Consider the following 17,198-nt stretch of genomic DNA (forward strand, 5'->3'; position numbering starts at 1 on the left):
ATGGTACGCTTAAGGAAGGTGAATCCTATGGTATGCGAATTATGTCTTTTCTTTTTTTAATGGAAGAAAAAAAAGGACCTCAGAGATCACCCACTTTGTTCCCATCCTGAGTGATTCAATGCTTTCATCCATCCCCTACCTACACTCCTTAAACATGCTTCAACAGCTCCCGTCACAGGGAACTCACCATCCCGCACACCTTGTAGGGTTGTGTTGATGAAAATGAAGGAATAAATGGAAAGTTTTGTCCTACCTAGCATATAGTCAACACTTGATAAATGATCTTTTTTTTTTCTTACTTCTCTCCTGCCCTTTACAACACTAGAAACCCAGTAAGAGCTCAAATACTACATGTGTTTGGTCCTCCAATAGCCTAAAAAGCCCGAAGCACCAAGCTGAAGCAATGATCTTGTTGGAATAATCTGTGCGAATGTAAGGTTGGTTAGGGATTTTGTTTTTTAAGAGTCTTGATGGGGTCTACAGACGCTTTTACTGCCAATGAGGTCAGTTTGCTAGCAAGTTTGTTTTTCCCCTTCGTGAGGTGTGCACCCAGCGTGGCCAGAGATCTGAGGTGCTGTTGGTTGGAGACAACTGGGTGACCGCCCAGCAACATGCCAGGGGAGCTTTGATCCCAGGGTCCTGGGATCAGGTCCTGCATTGAGCTCCCCACAGGGAGCCTGCTTCTCCCTCTGCCTGTGTCTCTGCCTCTCTCTCTCTGTGTCTCTCATGAATAAACAAATAAAATCTAAAAAAAAAAAAATTGAGAGCAGTCTTTATTTAACATAAAAATAAACATATTTAACATAAGGCAGGTGACCCAAACCTTCCTAGTAACCCTCTGCATTTTGGTAAATAGAAGACAGAACCAAAGCTACTTTATACAGTGAGCGAAAGTAATGAGTCACTTCCCCAGATTCTTATCCTAATCTCAGATTTTATCCCTGTTTTGGCTGAGGTCAGGCGAATACTATGAAATGGTATGGCACCAAAATCCTAGGCAGGAGACACTTTATTTAGGGTCAATCATCTACAACACTTGGTCACCTTTTACAAGCCGTTTGATATAATCTGTTGGTCTGACGCAGCCCTGGCCATGGCTGAAGACGTCTGGGTGATCTCCTGGATTGCTTCCTAAACCACTGCAATAAACCCAACAGGAGAAGGCCTCAATGGCTTTGCACCAAGGGGGCGTCCCTCCCACCTCTCATTCCCTCGGCTTCCTACCCCACCCCCGGCCCCCTAACCCACCCCCCGATGCTAGGCAGCTAGGCCCACAGGACACAAGCGTTACTCTCAGAGGAACAAAACAACCGAAATGTCCCCACCTGCTTTTTTAACTGGTCGGGTGGTTTCCAGATGTCAGTGTGAAGCATTTTTCCAGTGGCTCAGCGGTTTAGCGCTTCATTCAGTCCAGGGCGTGGTCCTGGAGACCCAGGATCAAGTCCCAAGTCAGGCTCCTGCATGGAGCCTGCTTTTCCCTCTGCCTGTGTCTCTGACTCTCTGTGTGTGTCTTTCATGAATAAATAAATGAAATCTTTTAAAAAAAAAAAAAAAAACAGTATTTTTCCTAATCAACATTGTAACCTTCTGGATATTTGTTCAGCTACGTTGAATATACTCTATTAAGTGGAACTCTACAGACAGGAAAGCAGGTCTGAACCTCGCTTCTCTGGAGACATCATGATATTTCTTATTATTTGATGGTGTTAGTGTTTTGCTAGGATATTAGCAAGCAGTTTGCCTGCTGGAGGGTTGTCACTGCCTCTTCCTTCAGCCGCCAGTTTTTTTTATTATAAATTTATTTTTTATTGGTGTTCTATTTGCCAACATGTAGAATAGCACCCAGTGCTCATCCCCTCAAGTGCCCACCTCAGTGCCCATCACCCAGTCACCCCCCACCTCCAGCCCACGTCCCCTTCCACCACCCCTAGTTCGGTTCCCAGAGTTAGGAGTCTCTCAAGTTCTGTCTCCCTTTCTGATATTTCCCACTCATTTTTTCTCCTTTCCCCTTTATTCCCTTTCACTATTTTTTATATTCCCCAAATGAATGAGACCATATAATGTTTGTCCTTCTCCGATTGACTTATTTCACTCAGCATAATACCCTCCAGTTCCATGCACGTCGAAGCAAATGGTGGGTATTTGTCGTTTCTAATGGCTGAGGAATATTCCATTGTATACATAGACCACAGCTTCTTTATCCATTCATCTTTCCAAACAAACAGTTTTGAATGAACTTGGAAAACCAAGCTTAGTTTCTTGACTCCTCCTCTGGCCTTGCATCTCTTTCTCTGCTCCTTGCCACTGTGGATAATTTGCTGTTCCCATCTGTCCATTTCCTCTGACCCTTGCCACTGATAATATGATTAAAACCTCCACTCTGTTGCTTTTCATTTACTTCAAATCATTTCTGATTATGTGTGCTATATTTTCTTTATTTAGACCCAAGGTATAATTAGGGAAGAGAACTGGACAAAAGAATCTTTTTTTTTTTTTTTTCCTGTCTCTCACCATGGTGTTGGATGGAAAATGCTGCCCAGCATGTCGGGTAAGATCCTAGCTGCTCCGTGTCTTTTGTAGCAGTCGGGGGGAAAGGTGCCTAGCTACGCCAATCCAGATGTGCGATGGTAGCTTGTTTATCTTACTTTGTGTTTAATGAGATTCTTCAGCTATTGTTACTTTGAAGTACGGCTTCTATTTTATCTAGCATTTATTAAATGTCAGCCATGTGCTCTGTTGCACACAAGGGATACTATGGTTCTTTTTCTTATTTTTTAAAGATTTTATTTATTCATTCATGAGAGACACAGAGAGAGAGAGACACACACAGGCAGAGGGAGAAGCAGGCTCCCAATGTGGGACTTGATCCCAGGACCCCGGGATCACACCCTGGGCAGAAGGCAGATGCCCAACCGCTGAGCCACCCAGGAGCCCCCAGAATAGGATGGTTCTGTCTGGATTAAGAATGTAAAATGCTTGTGAGTTTAGTTTCAATGCTGGTGATTAAAAATATGTACCTAGTGGACAGTGTATGTCATCATAGGGTATGTTTTCCAAATATTTTCTATGAAATAAATAAACATTAGACCCTGCCCCTGGGAAAGACATATCTAAGACAAGGCACAAGGAAAGAGGAATAAAACTCACTTTAAAAGTAAGATTGATTTAAAAAAAAAAAAAGTAAGATTGATTTAAAAGCAAGATTTAATTTTTGCTTTTGTTTCAAGTGATAGGTTGGATTTTTTTTTTTTTTAGCTCTTTTGGTTTTGGGTCTTACCAATGTTTTCCATTCTATAAAGAACGTTTTGATCTTTTCATCTGGCTCAAGGCGAAATTGGTGGCTTGGCTCCGTTACAAGGGAAAAGCCTGGAACGGGAAGAAGCAGGAGTTTGGACGGCAGCGTGCTTCACCAAGAAGTGGCATAGCTTTGTTCAATTAAATGCTTTGTTCCTCAGGTTCTTTACCTGCTACAGCAGGGGGCGCCTGGCTGGCTCAGCCCCCAAGAGCGCATGCTTCTTGATCTCAAGGTGGTGAGTTCAAGCCCCACATGGGGCATGGAGGCTTTTTAACACAAAAGTTTAAATAAATAAAAATAAGTGTATAGGTATTACGTCAGGATGGCGGAGTGGTTAAGCTAGAACGGTAGTGGAAGGGGACTTTGCTGGTTTAAAATCAGAAAATACAACTTAGGGATCCCTGGGTGGCGCAGCGGTTTGGCGCCTGCCTTTGGCCCAGGGCACGATCCTGGAGACCCGGGATCGAATCCCACATCAGGCTCCCGGTGCATGGAGCCTGCTTCCCCCTCTGCCTGTGTCTCTGCCTCTCTCTCTCTCTCTCTGTGTGACTACCATAAATAAATAAAAATTAAAAAAAAAAAAGAAAAAAGAAAATACAACTTGAAGGCTCATCATTTACTACTAAATGGGTTATGTCCCCATCTTTGAAATGGGGCTAACCCCACACGTCACAGGGCCCTGATGATGAACCCATAAGTATGATGGTGGCTTCGAGTGCGTTATAAGCTGTGAAGTGTCGTGCAAATATCAGTTGTTAGAGTGGTAGGGAGATGGATCAGCTACCTGCATGATGACAGAATTGAAAGGTTTTTATCTTGAGAATGCTTTCCACATAAGAGATGTATTTTGTTTTGTAGCGAGGAGGGAGCAGGGGCAGCAGTGTTGAGCTGAGGACTGATGTTAAGCGGGCTGACGCCTACAGAAGGGCCTCTCCAAGCCCCTCAGGAGTGAGGGAGCTTCGGGAGGGCAGGGCCCCATCTCCCCACACCTGCCTGCACCACCCCCCCACGACAGGGCCTGGCACCTAGCAGCCAGTGAGCAAACTGCTCACCAAACCCCACTGAACCTTGAAGACACCCCAGCAGGAACTCTGTTATCTGACAACATAACAATGGCATCCCATTCACTTTTTTATCCAACTAGTCCATAAAGCAGATCCTTATATGAACATGAAAAACTAAAAATTAAAAAATAAATAAAAAATAAAAATCTTGTCTCTAGGGGTTGGGAGAGAGAAGACCTATATCCTGTTCTGGTTATTGTCTAAATATTTATGCAGAAGTATTTTTTCTTGGGTCTGCTTTGCCTCTTTCTTTTTTTTTTTTCAATTTAGTTTCTATTTCTCTTTCCCCGCCAAATTTTTAAGTCAACCATATCACCTCTACAGTCTGCCTAATTAGCATTTGAAAAGCAGTGCACTCCATCAGACTGGGGGGGGGGGGTGCAGAGAAGGATAACCTGGAGTCGATTTGTATTCCAAAGAACAGGGTATTATTGTGCGTGCTGAGCTTCACCCAAGTGCTTAATGCTTGAAAATGCATGAAGAAAACCATCCTTCCTCTAGCAGGTGGTACAGTCTGACTCCGAGGCATAAAAGCAGTAGATATATTGAGATACTTTTTCATTTTTCTCCACTGACTGTTTTCCTTTCTGAATGTGTACGCATGTGTGCATGTTATAAGAAGTCATTTAAAAAACAAGCACGATGTTCGTCTATTCAAATTGGTCTTGTTTGAGAACTATCGTCCTGTCTTGTAAATAGATTTCCTTTTTTTAACAAGGCCATTAATGCTATTTACCTAGTAACACTTGAGTGTATCAATAATATTAATTTTGTCAATAGAGCATTTAAGTGATTATTGCATTTTCTAATATTAAGTATCTTCACTGCACTTAAAGAAAAGTGCCCATGCATCTAAAGAGAAAAGCCCAATCCATGAGGCACATGTTTACTTGCAACAATAGGAGTTTCTCCAAAGATTGAAAAAAAAAATTTTTTTTTTTTGCCTCGGGCCAAGGAGACAGACTGAGAATCCACGAATTTAGAGATGGAAGGTATCTCATTCAACCTCCTAAACCAATGCTGGAATCCCTTCTCTGGCAATCCTGGCAGATGGCCATCCATCTGCTTGTATACTTCCAATGCTGGGGAGCTCATTATCTCCCGAGGCAACTCATAAATTCTTTCTTATTTGAACTAAAATCGGCCTATAACTTCTATCCATTGGTCCTGGTTGTGGAGCAAATGGGAACGATCTTCAGTATTTGAAGACAACGACCACATCTTCCTTTAGTCTTTTTAAAATTAAGATAACTAGATGGCTCTAAATTAAGGCTTTCGCCTGGAATCTGGAAGAGTAACGACGTAAACAACTGAGTGTTAAACCGTGCAGTACCCAACACAGAACTTCCTCTACAAAGGAGCTCGCGGGTAAGCGTCTCTTCCATATCCACACTTGGCCGCGGCCCACTGCGCAGTACAGTTCGTGAACGTAACTCATCCCTCATTTAGCGGAGAGTAGTAAGAAATCTGCCCTGAGTGAATAGAAATCCCACCATCTTATTCTTTTTTACTATTCTGAATTCCTTCAGAGGGCACGAGCTCCTAAAAATTGCTATGAGATAAAATGTAAAGGTTTTCCTTTAGAAGGGAAAATTAAACGCACCAGAACATAAATTTTTGAAAGCAGGAACTATGTCCAGATCTTCTTTCTGTACCCCTTAGTGCCTAATATCATTCCTGGCAGGTGGAAGCTGCTGCTGATTTACTGTTTTGTTGAGCTGAAAAAGGGAACTGGCCAACATTATGTTGAAATATACGTGTCTCTGGGAATGCGCACACACATCTGTCTGTCCACCTACCTGGCTGTGTGTCTGTAAAGAGAGACATATATACACATGCATATGCACACACATTTTTTTTCTACTTTTTACTCTCCTGGGATTGTTTCCTAATGATTCACAGGACGACCTAATGCCACAGTGCAGACAAAAATGTTCTCTGGATGAACTGCCAACCCCACACACCTGGGGTGATCTGGAAGGTGGCATCTTATTTACATATTTTGGCATCTTATGTATTTTTAAAAGATTTTAATTTATTTATTTGAGAGAGAGAGAGAGAGAGAGAGACTGGGGCAGGGGGCAGAGGGAGAGAGGGAATCCTAAGCCGATTCCCCAACTGAGCGAGCGCAGAGCCCGATGCGGGGCTGGACCCTGGGCTCTGAGATCAGGACCCAGGCTGTAACCAAGGGTCGGACACCCAGCCGGTGAGCCACCCCGGCGCCCTCGGCATCCTATTTTTGTATCCTGAGATTGTCGCATCAAGAAGGCAGATCCTCTCCTGTGTGCCCCTCATTGCTAAAGCGATCGTACCTTGCTCCCAGGTAGCTCCCCATTCCTCGTCTGTCCTAGCTCTCACTCCCGCTCCCCTGTACAGCTTTCTCCATTGCTCTTGTTCTTGGAGATCAAGAAGGACAACAGGGAAATGGTGAGAAAAAGTACTTTAGTCTTTGTCTAGCACAGACTTCAGTGGGCTTGTCCCCATCTCATAGTGGTCTCTGCCCAGCATCCTTCTCGAAGCATGCTTCTCACCCTCCCTGAGCCAGAAGCCCCGACTTGTTTTTGTTTTTTAAGATTTTATTTTTTTATTCATGAGATACACAGAGAGAGGCAGAGACACAGGCAGAGGGAGAAGCAGTCCGATGCGGGACTCGATCCCTGGACCCTGGGATCCTGACCTGAGCCGAAGGCAAATGCTCAACCGCTGAGCCACCCAGGGGCCCCCAGAAGCCCTGAGTTTTAACCCAGCTTTGCTGCTTCCTTACTGATTTCTGTCTGGAACATGGGCTCTCGAAACCTGCCTCGCCTGTGAGAGCCCATGAGGAGAGGCGGATGTGGAAGTAGAAAGCCCACCACAGGTACGATGCTGGCTTAGAAGCAAGCATAGCACCCCTGCTCTCTGGGCACCAGCTGCCAGGCTTGACCGTGCAGGCGGGCCCCACGCCCCACTTCCTAGCAGGTGCAGCCGCAGGGGCCGGCCTGCAGCTGCAGCCCAGGTCTGTGGGAGATCCGGGCAGAGAATTACAGGTGCACACCCAAGCCCGTATGTGCCGAAGACCCTCGGTCCCAGCGCTGGACTTTCCATAAGCCACAGGTCCCTGGTGCTTGCCGCCACCCCCACACAGTCTGCCGGCCTAGACTATGCCCCCGCGACTGTGTTAACTGTATGTGAGGTATCCTACAGAAAAGACCTGATCTCCGAATGGATCAGACTGTGAGAAGACAATGTATGGCCTCTACGATATTTTTCATTTGCCTGAACCCCAAGAGGCCAAGCCCTGGATTTGTCTTGTTTTCTACTTTGTCTCCAGGGCCCGGCGCATAATAGGCACCAAAGATTTCTGGAAGAAGAACGCATTGCCATGGCAGCTTATCTCCTCTACAGGGTAGTAAATGGAAATTGAGATATGGGGTGGGAATGAATTAGGTTCTTATGCTGGGAGGAGAGCTCGAATACAGAAGGGGAGGCAGGTTGTATTCCGATCAAGGAGGATCCAAGTTTCCCCTGTAATTTCAGTGTGAGCGGGATTCTGTACGCCTAGACTAATAAGATGGAGGTAAGAGAGGCTGGGGCAGGAGAGCTGCCTCAGAACATGGTCCTCAAGTGTAGGGGCTGCTTTTTCACAGTAGACATAGTCTTTGCAGTCAGCTAGGCTGAGCAATGTGCTGCCACGGAGCCTGGGGGCTGCGTGCATCTCAGCCCCCAGGTGTGCATGTTTGCTCTTCACCGACACTTGGCTACAATGTCCATGAAGCAAAACTGCTGTTTAGAGCATCCTTTAAGGCAGGAGTCAAAATCAAAGTGAAATCCAAGACCCATTCTCTTTCTAATATCAATTCTTTTTTTCTTTTTAAAGATTTCGTTTATTCATGGGAGACACAGGCAGAGGGAGAAGCAGGTCCCCTGCGGGGAGCCCGATGTGGGACTCGATCCCAGGACCCCGGGATCACAGCCAGAGCCAAAGGCAGATGCTCAACCGCTGAGCCACCCAGGTGCCCCTCATATCAATTCTGCTTCTAAGCTGGTTCTGTTAGACATTATTCTTTAGGAATGAACCATTTATATCCCAAACAGGTGACCAAAGGACAGAGAATTATTTCATCTCATCTGGAGTTTGAGTGTAGTACACTAGCAGGGTTGCCGCACGTCACACCAAGAGGCGATAAGGATCCTCGGTCAGGCCCTTGCTGTCTCCAACCTCAAGGCGCTCCACCAGAACCCTACCTTCAGCTTAGGTTTGTAAAGACTTCAGGTTTAGTGGAGGCCAGTAGTTTCACACTGCCTGTCAGGAAAACCCATCTGGCTCCCCCAAATCAGTGGTGGAAGCAAATTTGATTTGCCAGAACTGCAGACCTCACTAACCCCCACTTCATGTCGGCTCATTCATCCAACACATTTACTGAGCACCTGCTATCTTGGGAATTCTGCTGCTAATATAGATTTTTTTTTTTAAAAATCCACACTCTCATTATGAACTTGTGGTTAACCTTCAAAGGGATCTTCAGAAAAGAGATGGTAGGCAAATTTAAGAACAACTATTCTGCTCTGTGGATCTACCTGAGAAAAATACAAAAAAGGGAGAAGCTAAAAATAAATCCAAGGGAACAAGTCCATAGTCTTTAAGTGAATGCAGACATGGATCGAGTGAGTAACCATAAGTGCAAGAGAATTCTAGAGCGGGGAGTAATTAATTCTGTCGGGAGGGGACCCGATAGCAGGGCAGGAGCAACTTCTTGTAGGAGGAAATTCCTAAACTGAGGTTTTTTGTACCTGTGTGTGTGTGTGTGTGTGTGTGAGGCTTCTTGACCGAAATCGATGTGTTAGAGCACAGAAGCATAAAATAGGAGGACCAGGGAACTAACTGTGGGCAGTTTGGCACTGATGGAGCCTGAGATGGGCAGTGGTGGGAGATGGGTGTGGCCAGAGGAGTGAGCAGGGATCTTAGGTGCTATGCTGAGGAGTGTTGGGCTCAGTTGTACTTTATAGGCCATACGGGGTCATGAAAAGGGGTTTAACCTGGGGTGCGAAGGAGTAATGCTCATTTTAGATCCATCACTGGGGCAGCCATCTGTGGGGTGTTAGGGGCCAGTCTAAAGTCATCAGTTAGAGACTGCTGGCATGGTTTCTAAGAGACACAGGGATGGCATGTCCCACGAAGTCAAGCGTGGATAAGTCACCCAGTCACATCCGTTGGCCCTACTGATGCAGTGGGTTCATTATGCACTTGTGATAAACCTTCACAGGGACTTTTGGAAAAGACAAGGCAGGTAAATTTAAGATCAAGTATTCTTTGCGGAACTACCTGAGGCAAATACAAAGAAGGAAGAAGCTGTACATCAATCCAGAAGAACAGACTCCTTCCTGTGGGCTCCAGCCACCGAAGAACTCAGGTCCACCAGGGCTTCACCAGGCTGCCCAGGCACGCTGAACCCTGGCTGGGCCGGATGCCTCAGTTAAGGGATGCTTCAGTTGAGAAGGTCCAGGGGCAGGAGTCCCATTTCCCAACCTCTCTGGAATCCCCCAAATGGCCCGGACTGACATCCCCACCCCATCCCCACTCCCAGCTGAGCTCGGGAACTTAGCTTGTCATCTGGAACGAAATTCTGATTGACAAGTGGCATTGATGTTCTGGAGAAAAGAAAGAGGAGAGCAAGCAGTGAGTACTCAAAACAACTCATCAGCTGGTGGCAGAAAGAAGAGACAGGTTGTCCCTTGGCAACCACCAGGGTGGGGCTGACAGCGGGCTTCCCTGGCACTGCCGCCTGCCTCCTAGAGGACCCCTTGCTTCTAGGGGCAGAGGCCTGATGGGGAAAGAGAATGATCCTCGCAGCAAGGGGGAGAAACTGAGGTCCTCATTAGGTCACAGCCAAGTCTACCTTGGACCCATCAGCAATCTCTCTGACCTTGTCAAAAGCTCCTTCCCGCCTCCTTGGTTAATAGGATGAGCTCACCAGGCAAAAGAATAAGATGAAGCATTTCACTTAGTGTTTTTCCTCCAAAACCCTTAAGCTACCACGGTCTTGCTGATCTTGCAGCCTTCCCGTAACAGAGGCCCTGGATCCACACTTGGCATTTCACAGTTTGAAGTAACTTTAGAGATTACTTAGTTTGCTTTTCTGGTGTGTACAGATGTGGAAACAGAAGCCAAGGGTCCTGAAATCTCTTGCCCGCGATCCCCGGGGTGCCCCTCCAGGGAACCTCCTGCTTGGCCCAATGCAGTCCTTCTGCCCCTTTCGCCAATGAGGCCCAGGCCGAGGGACTAGAGCTGGAATTAGGAGCTAGTTCTGTGCAGCCTCTTCACCGCCGGTGTGGCTGGTTTGCAGGCTTCCTCCTCTGTGCAATGGGGGCAGCGTCACCTTGCAAGGTTGATGCCAAGGTGATTGCAAACGACGGTGTCTAAGAGCTGTGTTCAGGGCACACAGTCGGTGCTAAATGGTGTCTTCCCTAAGGAGCGAGCACCCAGCCGGCGAGGGGAGGTGGGGCATGGCAGGATGGGAGCCACATTCCGGCCTGCAGCCCGGAGGGCAGGGAAGTGGCCAGGGCAGGGCGGCCAACCCTGCGTGGGGGGCGCAGTGCCAGCCAGGACGCTACCCCTTGAGGCCAAGACCCTGCGGGCGTGGCTGGGAGCGAGCCGTTCCCCCCCCCACCCCGGGGTCTGGGTCTGATGGGGCTGCGGGTGCGCGGGCGCGGCGGGGAGGACCGGCGGGCAGCCCCCTGGCGTGGGGGGGTTGGAACTAGTGTCTGCGGGCCTCGCCGTCCTGTCCTCGGGCCTCCTGCCGCCGCCTCCCCCTGGGCGCAGCTGCGGGGCGGGGCGCCCGGCGCCGACTGTGTGGGAAGGCTTGGTTGCCCTCCTGGCCCCGCCGCTCGCTACCTGGCTCGGGCTCAGGCGGGGCCCTGGGCCGCACCGGGCGCCCCTCCCGGCCTCGGGGCCTCTGGACGCACCGCACCGCGCCCTGGAAGCCTCGACGGGCTCCCCGGCCCACCTCCCCCCACCCCTCCCCACCCCCGGCCCCCCGCGGGGTCCCGCCCGCTCTCCCGCTCCGGTCCTCGCGCCGCAGCCGGGCCCGCTCCTGCCCCGCGCGGTGCCCGCGGCCCCACCAGGGGGCGCCCTTCGCCCGCCGAAGCCGGCCGCGCCGCACCTCCGGGGCCCGGGCCCCTCGCGCGGGGCGTGCGGGAGCGGGAGCGGGAGCGGGAGCGGGAGCGGGAGCGGGAGCGGGTGCGCGCCGGGAGCCCCCCAGCCCCCGCCTCCAGGGCGCAGCGCCCGCCCTCGTCCCGCGGCCCCCGGCCCCCCCACCGCGGAGGCGGCAAGTTTGCCCCCGGCCGCCCGCCCCGCCGCCCGCCCCGCTCCCCCGGCTCCCCCGGCTCCCCCGGCTCCTCCGGCGCTCGGCTGCGGGGCGCGTCGGCGGGGCCCGAGCGGGTGCCCGGGGCGCGCGGGCCGCCCTGCCCCGAGGGGCGCCCCCCCCGGCCGGCGTGCGCGGGCCGCTGCAGTCCCCGCGCTGACCGCCGGGCGGCGCCCCGGCCGCGCTCCTCCCGCCGCCCGCTCCCCGCTCCCCGCTCCCCGCGCTCGCGGCCGGACACACACCGCCTTCGGCTGCCGGCGGAGCGCGCTGGGGCCGCCGCGGCTGCTGCGGAAGCGGGGAGACCGGAGAGCGACGGCCCGGCCGCCCGGCCCGGCCCCCGGAGCGCGGAGCCGCCCAGGTAAGGGGCCCGCCGCGCGCCCCAGCCCGCCCCCGACTCCCGCGCCCCGGGCCGCCGCCCGCCCCCGCCCCCGCCCCCGGCCCCGGCCCCGGCCCCCGCGCTTGGCCCCCGCGCTGCGCCCGCGGCTCCCCGGGCCCGCCGCCCGCCGCAGCCCTCCCCGGTCCCCGGTGCTGCCGCCGGTGCTGCCGCCGGTGCTGCGGGTCCTGCGGGTCCTGCGGGTCCTCCGGGTCCGCCGCCCCCGCCCCCGCCCGCCCCGCCCCGCCCCGGGGCACCCGCGTCCTACCCGAGGGGACCCTCTTCCCCCGACGAACGCGGCTCCCACCCGCCTCACCCTAGTTCACCCGAGTGGGAAGCGACGGAGAAACTCCGGGACCCGCATTCGGGCGCGCGGGGGGGGCGGGGGGGGGCGGGGGGCCGGGCCGGGCCGGGGTCGCGGTCGGGGTCGGGGTCGGGGCGCCCGGAGCACCTGTGCCCGCCTCCCCGCCGGGCTCCCTCGAGCCGAAGAAAGTGAGCGAGGAGCAGCGGGCGCGGGCGCGGGCGCGGGGCCGGGCGGGGCGAGTGGGCGGGGGGGGCCTGGCAGCCGCGGGGCACTGCGGCCTCAGCCTCTCCCCGCCGGACCTGGGGCTCGCGGCTCCCGGCGTCGCCACTTGACGCTGCCATCTTCCTCCCGGCGCTGTTGTCTGGCGGTGCCACGAGGTGCCACCTCCCTGCCTCCCTCCAGCGACTCTCCTGGGCATGTCTCCCAGGGGCCTGGGGTGCCTGGCGGGAGGGGGGCGCTCCGGGCCCGGCCCGGCCCCTCGGGACCACGCCGAGCGCCCCAGGACCGGCCCGGCCGCGGGCACACGGGCCACCCTCACTTCGGCTCCCCGCGGGGCACCGGGGTGACAGGGACGCTTCCGGGAGCACCTGCAAGCAGCGTGGTGTCCCCGGGATGGAGGCCGCCGGGCGGGCAGTGGGCGGCGGGAGCAGCCTGGTGGCACTTGGCTCCGCCCTCCCTCCCCCCTCCCCCTCCCCCCTCCGCCCTCCCCCCTGTCTGCGCTCGGGGGACCCGCCCTGAGGGCCCGGGGAGGTCCGCCGTGCCGCGCGCCTCCCCCCCCCCCCCGCCCCCGGGAAGGAAGCCCCAGGAACTCCGCGGGGCCTCGTGGGGCCGGCGGGGTTTGCTGAAGCTGCAGCCCGTGCCTCATCATTAATCAGGTTTATTATTTTCCTCACTGGCCGGATGTGTTCCTCAAGGTCGCGACCCTTTGGAGAGTTAATCTAATATGCACACATTACAGTGTCTGGGTTTGTTTAATTTTCCGTATTTTGTTCATTTCTTGCGGAGCCAGCTTCCCGCGGGGAGCTGTGGCCGGGCTCGCCCACCGGGCTCCTGCCACCCGGCTGGCCCCGTCCCCTGGGCCTCCTCCGCCCGCCACCTGGGACCCGAGGGAGGCCGATGGGGAAGGGCCAGGGGCTGCCACCGCCACGGGGGGGACACGCTGGCCTGTCTTGCTCCCGCCCCCCCCCCTTCCCCCCAGGCGTCCTGATCGTCGCTGACATTTCGGGCAGCACCAAAAGTTCTTTCCAGAGCCTGGGTCTGCGCCTGGGTCTGGCTGCCCTCCCCGAGGATGGGAGGACGCAGAGGGAACTTGGGCAGAGAGGGAGGGAAGCGGGGACCCCCGGGGGTGACGCGGGGCTCCTGGAGAGGGGGTCCGAGCCACATCCAGACGGAGGGAAGGAAGAAGGGCCGAGGAGCCGTCCTGGGCCGGAGCCGCTGCTGGAGAGGGAGGGAGCGGCGGGAGTAGGGGCGAGTAGGGGCGGGCGGGGCGCGCCGGAGCGGCGGGAGCGTGTGCGGAGGAAGCCTCTCCTGTTACTTGTGCGAGTACGAATCCCTTATGCGTGTGACGAGCGCGCAGCTTTCCAAATGCTTTTTAGGAGAATTACTTCATCTGATCTCCACCAGGGCCCTACGAGCGTTTCGTCTGCACCATCACCCCGTAAGGAGGCATCACTGACCCCCAGACCCCCGGGCGCCGAGAGCTCAGTGTCCAAGGCTCGGCAGCCGCGCGGGAGGCCTCTGGACTCCGGGCCCAGTGCTCCGGTGCTGCTACCTGTTGCTTGTTAAGGTCCCTGCCGTCCGGCCCTCGCTCTCCCCGGCCCATGCTTCGGTTCATCTTCCCGTTCTCTGGGTCGGCTCCACGCTTTCCCCTCCCCGGGCTGGGGCGGGGGGGGGGGGGGGGGGGGGGCGCTGGCTGGTGGTCCCCACGCGCGTCCCACGTCTTAGATCAGGCTAATTCTTGGCTCCGCATTCACAGTCCCTAGACTGGCCGCTCCAGCTCCGTGGATGTCTCCCAACCCTCTGCATGTCCCTCCAGCCCTCTGGATGTCCCCCCAGGCCCCTGGATGCCCCCCAGCCCCCTGCATGTTCCCCCAACCCCCTGGATGCCCCCCCAGGCCCCTGGATGCCCCCCAGCCCCCTGCATGTTCCCCCAACCCCCTGGATGCCCCCCCAGCCCCCTGGATGCCCCCCACCCCCTGCATGTCCCCCCAGCCCCCTGCATGTCCCCCCAGCCCCCTGGATGCCCCCCCCAGCCCTCTGGATGTCCCCGCAGCCCCCTGGATGCCCCCCAGCCCTCTGCATGTCCCCCCAGCCCTCTGCATGTCCCCCCAGTCCTCTGGATGTCCCCCCAGCCCCCTGGATGCCCCTCAGCCCCCTCTGCATGTCCCACCAGCCCCCTGCATTTTCCCCCCAGCCCCCTGGATGTCCCCCAGCCCCCTGCATGTCCCCCCAGCCCCGTGGATGCCCCCCCAGCCCCCTGGATGCCCCCCACCCCCTGCATGTCCCCCCAGCCCCCTGGATGCCCCCCAGCCCTCTGCATGTCCCCCCAGCCCTCTGCATGTCCCCCCAGCCCCCTGCATGTCCCTCCAGCCCCCTGGATGCCCCCCCCCAGCCCCCTGCATGTCCCCCCAGCACTCTGGATGTCCCACCAGCCTCGTGGATGTCCTCCTAGCCCCCTGGATGTCCCACCAGCCCCTGTGGATGTCCCGCGATCCCTGCCCCAGACAGGTGGTTCCTCTTGACTGTCCCTCGCAGGGAGTTCCAGGTTCTCCCAGGCACTGTCCGGATACCACAGAGACCTTGGTTCCGCCTTCTTCCTCTGTCTCCCTCATCCCACTCCTCGGCGCCTTATCTCTTCAGACCTCAGTTCTTTTGGGCGCTTCTGGTGCCCGGCCCGAGCTTTCCTTGCACACTGCCACTGTCCCATGTGGGGCTTTAGCAGCTCAGGGCCTGGGGGTGGTGGTGGGGGTGGTGGTATCGCAGCCTCCTCCCCGCGGGCTCAGTTTCCAGGCACCTGCTGCCCCACCTGCTTCCCTACAGAAGATGGCTTTGGTAATGTGTGACCAGGTCTCCCGAGCCTCCGTGGCGCCCCTGGCTCCTGGACACGGTCCCGGGTGGTAGCTTGGACTTGATGGCCTTCTGCTTGCACGGCCCCGCCTTCTGCCTCGGGACCCATCCTTGACCCGCTCTCACTCTGGGCACCTGACGCGCTGGGCCCTCATCCTTCCCCTTCCTCCTCTTTTCTGCCCACTTACACTTTGCCAGCCTTCAAGGGGCAGCCCGGGAAGCCCTCCCCGCGCCCCAGCCCGTCACCCTCTGCAGGACCTGGTGGCAGCTTCAGCCACCAAGTCTCAGGCAGGTCTGGCTTCCTATCCTGGTGTCACTCTCTGAGTGACTTTGAACAAATTGCGTAACCTCTCTGGGCCTCACCTGTCTCACCCATAAAATGGGGACAGTCTCACCTGCCTGAAAGGCTTGCTATCAGCATGACCATATGTGGGGGGGGGGTTGTGGTTTGTGGGTCCCCGCAGGGCACCTGCAGGTAGGGTCCTCTCACGCCACCATCTCCTACCTGCTGTTGCTGTTTCTTTGTCCCTGTTTGTCTCCCCACCCAGAAGGCAGGTCCCTTGAGGAGAAAGACCTTTCCCTGGTGCCTGAATTTTCAGTCCTTGGCTCCTCACCGAGCGTGCACTGTCTTTCGACACCCATACGTTGGCCCCTGCTTACAGTAGGGATGTAAGGAATCGTTGTTGCTTGCTGATGACATTTGGTTACATAAAATAGGGTCTGCCTTACATTTAACAAATCCAACACGAAAAAGCAGTTTATGCCACGGTACCAGCCCAGGTAAACCGTGGGAAGGAAGGAGGGAATCTAACGCTGTATTGACTGTGCGCTCTGCTCATTTCAGAGTCACCCCACCTCTGTTTTTACAGACGAGGAAAGGGGGCCAGAGGGGGTTCCTCTGAGCCGTGCCATAGTCCAGGGAGCACTCCAGAACCCCACTTCCTTCCCCTATACGTGGGCCCAGAAAGGGCAGTGGGAGGCGCCTTAAGAAAATATTTGAGACAGGTTTTCTTTGAACAACTCCCCACTTCAGCAGGGATGGGGTAGGTGTGAGCACGTCAGAGAGGCAGGGCCAGCGAGGCAGGTTTAGGGTTTGGGTGGGGAGCTCGGGGGACAGGCCGCATGGGAGCAGGAAGGGTGTGTGGATGTGCTCTGGCCACGTGGGCCCTGGCGGTCAGGTGGGGCTGGAGCTCAGTGAGGAGGAGGAAGGGCCTTCCCGCAAGGAGAGCTGCCCAGACGGAGTCGGGGACAGAGACAGCTTGAAGGCTGGGTGACCGGGGTCTTGTCTGCCTGGTGGCGAGTGGGCCCTGGGGGGGGGAGGTAAGGGTGGGCGGGAGGGGGGGTTAGGGCGGAACTAACAAGTTCAAGGGGACCTCGAAGCCAAGGAGGGGAGGTCCAGGTTGATGCATCAGGGTCTGGGGGGGTGGGGAGGATCCTGGGCGATGGGCAAGTGCCCGGTGAGGCCTTGAGGGCTGGGGGTGCCGGCAGAAGGATGGGGGGTGCGTTTGAGTGGCATTTCCAAGGAACAGCAGAATGTGAGGACAGATTGGGAACAGCAGAGGAGGGAGCAGGAAGTGTCGCAGAGAACTTTGAGATTTGGAGCCCCGGAGGCTCGCAGGATGGTGGTGCCACTTCAGAAATAGGGAAGCCAGAAGGGGAAGTGGGCCTCGGGGAGGGCTGAGGGCTGTGTTCGCAGACCTGCTGCGAGGCGCCGCCGGGAGCATTTGGGGATGGAGCCCGGGGGGCCTGCGGACCA

At 55.4% G+C, this 17,198-nt stretch overlaps 1 long non-coding RNA gene across 1 annotated transcript; it reads right to left on the reverse strand.

Moving 5' to 3' along the window:
- Nucleotides 1–844: 844 nt before the first annotated feature.
- LOC144305619 (uncharacterized) lies at nucleotides 845–3,560 on the reverse strand. The gene is made up of 3 exons (XR_013372646.1): nucleotides 3,278–3,560; nucleotides 1,326–1,510; nucleotides 845–1,139 (listed from the first exon to the last, which is right to left on the reverse strand). It is a non-coding gene; the product is annotated as an uncharacterized LOC144305619 (long non-coding RNA).
- Between the last annotated feature and the right edge of the window lie 13,638 nt (nucleotides 3,561–17,198).

The sequence above is a fragment of the Canis aureus genome, chromosome 3, assembly GCF_053574225.1.
Source record: "Canis aureus isolate CA01 chromosome 3, VMU_Caureus_v.1.0, whole genome shotgun sequence".
In the NCBI taxonomy this organism is placed as follows: Eukaryota; Metazoa; Chordata; class Mammalia; order Carnivora; family Canidae; genus Canis; species Canis aureus.